The following is a 10,846-nucleotide window of genomic DNA, read 5'->3' as shown; positions in this document are numbered from 1 at the left end:
TCTGCTTTTTAATATGCTATCTAGGTTGGTCATAACCCTCCTTCCAAGGAATAAGCGTCTTTTAATTTCATGGCTGCAATCACCATCTGCAGTGATTTTGGAGCCCAGAAAAATAAAGTCTGACACTGTTTCCACTGGTGAAGTGATGGGATGAGATGCCATGATTTTAGTTTTCTGAATGTTGAGCTTTAAGCCAACTTTTTCACTCTCCTCTTTCACTTTTATCAAGAGGCTTTTTAGTTCCTCTTCACTTTCTGCCATAAGGGTGGTGTCATCTGCATATCTGAGGTTATTAATATTTCTCCTGGCAATCTTGATTCCAGCTTGTGCTTCTTCCAGCCCAGCGTTTCTCACGCTGCTGCTGCTGCTGCTAAGTCGCTTCAGTCGTGTCCGACTCTGTTCAACCCCATAGACGGCAGCCCACCAGGCTCCCCCATCCCTGGGATTCTCAAGGCAAGAACACTGGAGTGGGTTGCCATTTCCTTCTCCAATTCATGAAAGTGAAAAGTGAAAGTGAAGTCGCTCAGTTGTTTCTGACTCCTAGTGACCCCATGGACTGTAGCCTACCAGGCTCCTCCGTCCATGGGATTTGCCAGGCAAGAGTACTGGGGTTGGTTGCCATTGCCTTCTCCATCTCATGATGCTACTGGTCATTAAAAAGCAAACCTTCCTCTGTGCCCACTGACTCCTCACAACATCAGTGGAACAGAGAGAAATGTCACTCTTTTTGGCTTACTGACTTTTTGGAGGGTAGATGGGCCCAGGCCAGGCCCTGGAAAGCGGTACCCTGGAGTCACTTGTAAGGGTAAGTGTGGGCACCGTGGTGGGCAGGGAAGGCTGGCCTGGCATGACAAAGGAGAGGTGAGGGAAGAGGAACAGCTGGGCTCCAAGTGAGGGAGACGCTAGAGCGGGGGTTTGGGGTTTGGAGTTTTTGTTTGTTTTTTCCTTTATTTGTTTTTCACTGAAGTATGGTTGATTTACAGTGTTTCAAGTGTAGAGCAAAATGATTCAGTTCCATCTATCTGTTCTTTCTCAGATTTTTTTCATTATAAGCTATTATAAGACATTGGGTGTAGTTCCCTGTGCTATACAGGACGCCCTTGTCGGTTACCTGTTTTTTATATCGTAGTGTGTACTTCTAAACCCCAAACTCCTACTTTATGTCTCCCCATCTTTCCCCTTTGGTAACCGTACATTAATTTTCTCGGTCTGTGAGTCTGTTTCTGTTTTGTAAATACGTTCGTTTGTGTCACGTGTTAGACTCCACACATAAGCGGTATCGTGTGTGTCTTCTCTGACTTGCTTCACTTAGGATGGTAATCACTAGGTCCGTCCATGGTGCTGCACATGCTATCTGTTTTTTGCTGAGGTGAAATTCACAGAACAGTAGGTGATCCATTCATGGTGGTGTTTAGTGCATACGCAGCGCTGTGCAAGCATCATCTCCATGAAGCTCTAAAGCGTCTTCATCACCCCCAAGGAAGACCCTGTGGGGAGGTTTTGATGTTGTGAGCAGGCAGGTGCATGATAGAACCCCCAAATGCGCCCCAACCCCAACCTTTAGGCGGGTTGGCTTATGATGCTTTTGTGTACAGGGATTCCTACAAGGGATCCAAGAGGAGTCTGTGTCTCACCCCCATCAGGACAGAATATGGGAGACAGGGTATGGGGAGTCAGGTCCAGACTGAGAGTGAATCTGGGGGTGCTCTGGAGTCATCAGAAGGCCCCTGAGGGCTTGAGAAGCCAAGGTTCCCTCAACTCCAGGGTTAGCGAGGCCTCAGCGGACATCTGAGTTAGATCAGCAATTTGTCTGTCTAAAAGGCAGCATCTCTGACAGGCACAGAACATCTCTAGGACATAAAATGCCTTCCTCAGAGCTGTACCAACTGTACCTTGCATCACAGAAGCCACTGTGCTTCAGAAGCCGCTGTAAATTGTCCAGGAAGTGAAAGCTCTTTTCCTATTGGCTCCGGGGTCCTCTCCAAGGCATGGCCCCATCCCTGGCTGTCTCCGCCTTGGCCTGATCATGGTGCAAAGCAAACCAGAAGGGAGTGGGGGAGGGGAGCCAGAGCTGCTGGCGCTACTGGCAGTGGCCCTTTGGGCGGCCAGGGTCTCTGGCTTCCTGGAGCCGCAGACCTTCCCCGTGACAGAGCAGCCCTCCTTCCCCGCCAGGCTGAGGCTGCGCCCCTCCCCCACCACTCGCGGCCACCCCCGCCTCCTGTCTGGAGTCTGAGCCACATTTTTCATTTCCCTTCTGGTGCATTTCTGGTATTTCTTAGTTGCTTTACCGAAAAATCACTTTGAAGAACATCTCTATCCTTTAAAGCATGGCATACCTATGTCCTCCTGAGTTAAAATTGTATTTCATAGAGGATTCCCTTATATTGTGATTATTTAATGGACAATCTGCCCTGCTGGGAACAGCAGCAGATGTAACTATTGACAGGAAAAAAAAAAAAGATGCACTTTCTGAGACACATTTGGCAAAGTGAATCCAGCTTCTTACTAGAAAAGAATGTAATGAATTTCTCTCTATTTTTAGTCTTGCATAAATCCCTTTAATACATTTGAGCTCCAAACTCCGTATTTGTCTTGGTCTGAAGTTAAATCTACAGGATAAGTTTAAAGGACAGCATATTTGTCCAATGCTGTGTATTGAGACTCCCCAAGTGGAGGAGAGATTTCCTGGACCCTGAGTGTCATGGCAGTGCTAAAAATTCAGCCTCTGCACCTGTGCCAAATCGAATCTTGGAGACAGAGTTTTGGGTGAAGTATAAAAGAATAGCCTTATTGCTTTGCTAGCAAAGGGGGACACAGTGGGCTTGAGCCTCTCAAAACTGTGTGTCCCAACTCCGGGGGATTTGGTGAGGACTTTCATAGCAATGGCTCAAGGGCAGGCTTGCTGTTAAGGATGGGGTGTGTTGGGGCCTGCACTCCTGTAGTCTGCCCTCAGGTGGTCTCCTGATGAGCTTCTCTCTGGAACATCTTCCATTTGGTGGGGATTTCAGTTCTGCAGAAGAGTTTAAAGATATTGTTATGTGCATCATGGAGGAGGACCCAGGACCCTGCCCTATGCTGTTGTTTCTTGGGTGTTCCTCCCTTGTCTCTGTATCCCTACCCCTTGCTGCTTAGCAACTTTTTGAATGGCTTCTGGGCCCATTAGCCCCACAGGGTCCTTCTGGGTTGCAGGTAATATGGGAGGGGAAGGGCTTTCCCTCAACTTTCCCAGAAGCAGAATGGATGGTAACAGAGTGCCCACTGAGGCCCTGGGAACACCGTTTTTGATGTCCAGTCAGCATAGATGGAAGGGGCTGACTTTGAACTTGGCCCCTGGGGCATCTAATGAAGGCCCACGAGGCAAGGGAGGGGAGGTGACTGTACTGAACTAAAAAATGAAGAAAGAGAAAATTTGTACCCTAGGGTCACTGTAAAGCTCTAAGTCTCCCTATTTACGGATTTCAATTGTTTCTGTGAGTCACAGTTAGGTGGCAAGCCCTCGCCTTACCCAAGGGGTATGGCCTGACTCATGTGGAGGGAGAGAAGGGGTCCAGCCCTGACAATCAGAGGTGACTAAATTGATTTCACTAAAAATGGAGGTCAAGGTCATGAAACCTGGAGCCTCACAAAGGACGCTTGGTGTCCCTGGGCCCCCAGGGGACAGGTGAGCGAGGAAGAGCAGTGCTCCTGACTGCAGAGGTAGGCGTCCCCAAGGGCACACCGTGGGGGGCATAGCTGTGGCAGGATTCTAGAGGGACTTTGCATGCGTTTTGGGGGAGGGAAGATGGCAGGCTAAAGACCCAGCAGGCCCGCACTCCCTGGACCACACCTTCCCGGTAGCTGTGGTTTGAGAGCCCCACCCACACCTTCTTACATCAGGCAACACCCCTCGAATGGAAACGGAGCATCACAGCAGAGGTTCCTGTAGTCCTAGGGACTCCCCCATCCTTACCACATGCCCCCTGTAGTGGGTGAAGCATTCAGAGCATCTTAGACCTGGGACGTGCAGACCTCACTGTCTGGGGAGTGTGCCCAAAAGCCACCTCCTCTGACACCCACCAAGCCCAAACCTACTGCAGTAATTGCAGTGAATGCACAGCTGGTGAACAGTGACCTCCTCTTCCCTCTCTCCCCACCAGGGATCAAACCTGGCTGTAGCCCCAAGTCTTGGCAGCAGCCAGAAAGGCGAGTAAGTGGTTCTGTGCTTTCCTATGGTGCTCTGTGCTTCTTCAAGCACCAGAACAAGTTCTCATTCATTCTCGGTCGGCCTTCAATGGGGCAACGAGGTAGAGGTGTTCAGCTCTCTTTACTCACAGAGAAATTAAGCCACAAGAGGCTCAGCTGTTTGCCAGGGGTTGAAAGGTCCCGAACACAGGTCCCCCAACTCACCTTCTGCCCATCTAACCGCTGGGATGTAGGCATCCTGTTGGAATGATTTTCAAAATCTCCTTTTGAAATGGAAATTTTTAAAAATCTGCATAAAATTTAAGTTTGCAATGTATAGAGGATTTTTCCATAAGAATGCCCAGTATTGACAGCACAAACCAGTGGAGGGTCAGAAATCAATCAGCTTGCCAGGTCAAAGCACTTTAGTTATAAACTGCCATTAAAGCCTTTCGGAAAGGACTTTTGCAGTCTTCCAAATCTTTAACTGCCTTTCATCTCCTCTGTGAACTGCAGCACCGCCCTCAGCCCCCTCCACGTGGCCAGCAGGTGTGTCTTCTGTGGAGCCGTCGATGGGAGCCTACACAATGCCTAGCCCCTGGGTTTTCCTCAGGGAGGCAATGAAAGGAAACACACAACTTTGTTTTGGTCTCATTTTTTCAGCAAGATGTTTTGGTCCATGTAGTGTAGACACAGACCTTGAGAAATTCCTGACTGGATCACAAGGAGGAATCTGCTCCAAAGATTTCATCCTCAACTTGCACAATCCGCCACCGTTTTTATTCCCTTAAGGACAGAAATAGATGGAGAAACCAAATCTTTCATAAATGTTCCTTCTTTTATTTGAGCAAAGAGATCTCAAGGGAATTAAAATTTGAGATGAGGACTTAATGTCGTTTATTTCAGAGCTACAGGGAAATCTAGATTGATCACAGTAGTTTCCAACCTTCCCCATAGCACTGAAAATGCCATTGCCAATGCCTGAACTCCGGCTGATGTACTCGGTAATTGAAGAAACAAAACCAACCCCCCAAATTCTTGAGTCCTTCTGTTTAAATGGAGAACTTCTGCCTTAGTGAATGAACATGTCACTGGGGCTTACAAGGGGTAGCTGACTCAGCAAACTCATTTCCATGTGATAAAAACTGCAGATAAGGTGAAAACATCCATACATATAAGAATAATCAATAAATAAACCAAAGAGACCAAGAACAACAATAAAACAAAACTAAAATAAATGAAACCAAATATCACGAAAACAGTGTTTCCCCTCCTGACTTTATGCTCAGCTCCTGGGGGAGCTCGTCTTGGAAAGTCTCTATATCAGGTGTTTTCTGTCTCGCCACCCCTGCCCCCAAGCCAGGTCCTTTTCTCCCTTCTTCCTTCCTCTGCCTTGTTCTGTACCCCAGGAGGCTGACCTGTGCAGAACCTGTCACCTGGCACCCTGTCCACTTAATTCCCAGTGAGATTCAGCCAATGGGAGAGGCTGGCAGGAGGGAAGAGAGAGAGGGGTTAGGTAGATCTTCCTTACTCCATTCATTGGTATTTGCTGAAAACTGTGTTTGTCTCTTGGTGGGTGTTAAGCCAGTAGACACAACCAAGCCAAAGATGGGGAGAAGGAAAGATTTGTTACCTGCCACAAGTAAGGAGAACCTCAGAGACCTTTCTCAAAGAAGTATCTTCTCGAATGGCAAAACTGGGAAAGCTTTAAACTAAGGTACATGCATATTCACGAAGGGGCTTGAGCAGCGGAGAATTTCACGTAGAGTTAGGGCAAAGGTCGACACGGTCCAAGCTTCAGTTGACTGAAGTCAAGAGGGTCAACATCATCCTTCCATCCTCCATCTGGGAGTGGGGGGCTTAATTTCTGCAGAACTCAAAGACTGTGTTAGATTGTTATGTATATTCCTCGAGGAGGAACTAGGACTCAGTTTTTTCACTGAGCTATTGTTTCTTGACTGCTTTTGCTTTTTCCTGCCTTGTCTCACTTTTCTTAAGATCATTGATTACTAAGACTTGTAAGGACAAGCGTGTGGCCAGGGTTAAATCATAAAATGCCTTAGACCAAAATGGCTTTGCTATGTCAAGAAAGTGATGCCTGGTTCTCTGGAGACTCTCTTTCTGCGTACAGTGGGGCCAGATTTCTCCCCTTGATCAGGCCCCCAGAACTCCGGCTCTCCTTTGCTCCTTTGTACTATCTCGTCTTCTTGCCCCTCAGTCCCAGCAGGGCAGCGGCTTCCAGTGTTGCAACAACAGTGTCACCAAACTCAGGTTTGGCTGCTTGCTGCTCAGAAGTCAAAACTCTAGAGACCAGTGTTGGTAGGAGTGGTTGTTGTTGTTGTCCAGTTCCTAAGTCGTGTCCGACTCTTTATGACCCATGGCTGCAGCACACCAGGCTCCCCTGCCCTTTACTGTCTCCTGGAATTTGCTCAGATTCAGGGCCATTGAGTTGGTGATGCCAGCTAATCATCTTACCCTTTTGCCGCCCTCTTCTGCTTTTGCCTTCAATCTGTTCCAGCATCAGGGTCTTTTCCAGCGAGTTGGCTCTCTGCATAAGGGAGCCAAAGTATTGGAGCTTCAGCCTTAGCATAAATCCTTCCAATGACTATTCAGTGTTGATTTCCTTTAGGATTGACTGGTAGGAATGGAAAGGTTGCTTGATTCAGGAGGCTAGCAACCTGGGGAGAAGGAGTACTCATGTCCAAAAACCAACTCTGAAGATACTGCTCAATCATGGAAGTTTTTAAAGGGGGAATAATTGGGGGAGGAGGTCATTTATTCAGCTGAGTTCAGTTGCTCAGTCATGTCTGACTCTTTGTGACCCCATGGACTGCAGCATGCCAGGCTTCCCCGTCAGTCACCAACTCCTGGAGCCTACTGAAACTGATGTCCATTGAGTCAGTGACACCATCCAACCATCTCATCCTCTGTCGTACCCTTTTACTTCCACCTTCAATCTTTCCCAGCATCCGGGTCTTTTCAAATGTGTCAGTTCTTTGCATCAGGTGCCCAAAGTATTGGAGCTTCAGCTTCAGCATCAGTCCTTCCAATGAATATTCAGGATTGATTTCCTTTAGGATGGACTAGTTGGATCTCCTTGCTGTCCAAGGGACTCTCAAGAGTCTTCTCCAACACCACAGTTCAAAAGCATGAATTCTTCCATGCTTAGCTTTCTTTATAGTTCAACTCTCACATCCATATATGACTACTGGAAAAACCATAGCTTTGACTAGACAGACAGACATTTGTTGACAAAATAATGTCTCTGCTTTTTATTTGCTGTCTAGGTGGTCATAACTTTTCTTCCAAGGAGCAAGCCTCTTTTAATTTCATGGCTGCAGTTACCATCTGCAGTGATTTTGGAGCCCCCTAAAATAAAGTCAGCCACTGTTTCCATTGTTTCTTTCCCCATCTATTTGCCATGAAGTGATGGAACCAGATATCATGATCTTAGTTTTCTGAATGTTGAGTTTTAAGCCATCTTTTTCACTCTCCTCTTTCACTTTCATCAAGAGGCTCTTTAGCTCTTCTTCACTTTCTGCCATAAGGGTTGCATATCTGCCATAAGGGTCTGCATATCTGAGGTTATTGATATTTCTGACCAGCAATCTTGATTCCAGCTTGTGCTTCATCCATCCTGGCATTTCACATGATATACTCTGCATAGAAGTTAAATAGGCAGGGTGACAATATACAGCCTTGATGTGCTCCTTTCCTGATTTGGAACCAGTCTGTTGTTGCATGTCCGGTTCTAACTGGTGCTTCTTGACCTGCATAGAGGTTTCTCAGGAGGCAGGTCAGGTGGTCTGGTATTCCCATCTCTTGAAGAATTTTCCATAGTTTGTTGTGATCCACACAGTCAAAGGCTTTAGTGTAGTCAATGAAGCAGAAGTAGTTTTTTTTTTTTTTCTGGAACTCTCTTGCTTTTTTGATGATCCAACGGATGTTGGCAATTTGATCTCTGGTTTCTCTGCCTTTTCTAAATCCAGCTTGAGCATCTGGAAGTTCAGGGTTCACATACTATTGAAACTAAACTTGTAGAATTTTGAGCATTACTTTGCTAGTGTGTGAGATGAGTGCAATTGTGCAGTGGTTTGGGCATTCTTTGGCCTTGCCTTTCTTTGGATTAGAATGAAAACTGACCTGTTCCAGTCCTGTGGCCACTGCTGGGTTTTCCAGATTTGCTGGCATATCAAGTCCAGCACTTTCATAGCATCATCTTTTAGTATTTGAACTAGCTCAACTGGAATTCCATCACCTCTACTAGCTTTGTTTGTAGTGATGCTTTCTAAGGCCCACTTAACTACACATTCCAGGATATCTGGCTCTAGGTGAGTGATCACACCATTCTAATTATCTGGGTCATGAAGATCTTTTTTGTATAATTCTTCTGTGTATTCTTGCTACCTCTTAATATCTTTTGCTTCTGTTAGGTCCATACCATTTCTGTCCTTTATTGTGCCCATCTTTGCATGATATGTTCCCTTGGTATCTCTAATTTTCTTGAAGAGATGTCTAGTCTTTCGCATTCTATTGTTTTCCTCTATTTCTTTGCATTGATCACTGAGGAAGGCTTTCTTATCTCTCCTTGCTATTCTTTGGGATCTGCAGTCAAATGGGTACATCTTTCCTTTTCTCCTTCGCCTTTCGCTTCTCTTCTTTTCACAGTTATTTGTAAGGCCTCCTCAGACACTCATTTTGCCTTTTTGCATTTTTTTTTCTTAGGGATGGTCTTGATCCCTGCCTCCTGTACAATGTCACGAACCCCCCCATCCATAGTTCTTCAGGCACTCTATCAGATCTAATCTGTTGAATCTATTTCTCACTTCTACTGTATAATCATAAGAGATTTGATTTAGGTCATACCTGAATGGTCTAGTGGTTTTCCCCACTTTTTTCAATTTAAGTCTGAATTTGGCAATAAGGAATTCATGATCTGAGCCACAGTCAGCTCCCAGTCTTGTTTTTGCTGACTGTAGAGAGCTTCTCCTTCTCTGGCTGCAAAGAATATAATCAATCTGATTTTTGTATTGACCATCTGGTGATGTCCATGTGTAGAGTCTTCTCTTGTGTTGTTGGAAGAAGGTATTTGCTGTTATCAGTGTGTTCTCTTGGCAAAACTCTATTAGCCTTTGCCCTGCTTCGTTCTGTACTCCAAGGTCAAATTTGCCTGTTACTCCAGATATTTCTTGACTTCCTACTTTTGCATTCCAGTCCCCTATAATGAATAGGACATCTTTTTTGGGTGTTAGTTTTAGAAGGTCTTGTAGGTCTTCATAGAATCGTTCAACTTCAGCTTCTTCAGCATTACTGGTTGGGGCATAGACTTGGATTACTGTGATATTGAATGGTTTGCCTTAGAAACGAACAGAGATCATTCTGTCGTTTTAGAGATTGCATCCGAGTACTGCATTTTGGACTCTTTTGTTGACTATGATGGTTACTCCATTTCTTCTAAGGGATTCTTGCCCACAGTAGTAGATGTAATGGTCATCTGAATTAAATTCATGCATTCCTATCCATTTTAGGTTGCTGATATCTAAGATGTCGACGTTCCCTCTTGCCATCTCCTGTTTGACCTTTTCCAATTTGCCTTGATTCATGGACTTAACATTCCAGGTTCCTATGCAATATTGCTCTTCACAGCATCGGACCTTGCTTCCATCACCAGTCACATCCACAACTGGGCATTGTTTTTGCTTTGGCTCTGTCTCTATTCTTTCTGGAGTTATTTCTCCACTGATCTCCAGGAGCATATTGGGCACCTACTGACCTGGGGAGTTTATCTTTCAGTGTCCTATCTTTTTTCCTTTTCATACTGTTCATGGGATTCTCAAGGCAAGAATACTGAAGTGGTTTGCCAGTCTCTTCTCCAGTGGACCACATTTTTTCAGAATTCTCCACCATGACCCATCTGTCTTGGGTGGCCCTACATGGCATGGCTCCTAGTTTCATTGAGTTAGACAAGGCTGTGGTCCATGTGATCAGATTGGTTAGTTTTCTGTGATTGTGGTTTTCATTCTGTCTACCCTCTGGTGGAGAAAGATAAGAGGCTTATGGAAGCTTCCTGATGGGAGAGACTGACTGAGGGGGAAATTGGGCCTTGTCCTGATGGGTGGGGCCTTGCTCAATAAATCTTTAATCTAATTTTGTGTTGATTGGTGGGCTGTGTTCCCTCCGTTATTTGACCTGAGGCCAAACTATGGTGGAAGTAATGAAGATAATGCTGACCTCATCAGAAGCTCCCATGCATACACTGCTGCACTCATTGTCCCCAACCCTATAGCAGGCCACCACTGACCCATGCCTCCACTGGAGACTCCTGGACACTCAGAGCAAGTCTGGGTTAGTCTCTTGTGGGGTCGCTGCTCCTTTCTCCTGGGTCTTGGTGCGCACAGGTTTTGTTCGTGCCTTCCAAGAGTCTGTTTCCCAGTCCTGTGTAAGTTGTGGTGGCTCTCAGTTCAGTTCAGTTCAGTCACTCAGTCGTGTCCAACTCTTTGCAACCCCATGAATCACAGCATGCCAGGCCTCCCTGTCCATCACCAACTCCCGGAGTTCACTCAGACTCACGTCCATCGAGTCGGTGATGCCATCCAGCCATCTCATCCTCTGTCGTCCCCTTCTCCTCCTGCCCCCAATCCCTCCGAGCATCAGGGTCTTTTCCAATGAGTCAACTCTTCGCATG

Source organism: Bos taurus, chromosome 11 (assembly GCF_002263795.3).
Source record: "Bos taurus isolate L1 Dominette 01449 registration number 42190680 breed Hereford chromosome 11, ARS-UCD2.0, whole genome shotgun sequence".
In the NCBI taxonomy this organism is placed as follows: Eukaryota; Metazoa; Chordata; class Mammalia; order Artiodactyla; family Bovidae; genus Bos; species Bos taurus.
This window is presented reverse-complemented; position numbering follows the sequence as displayed.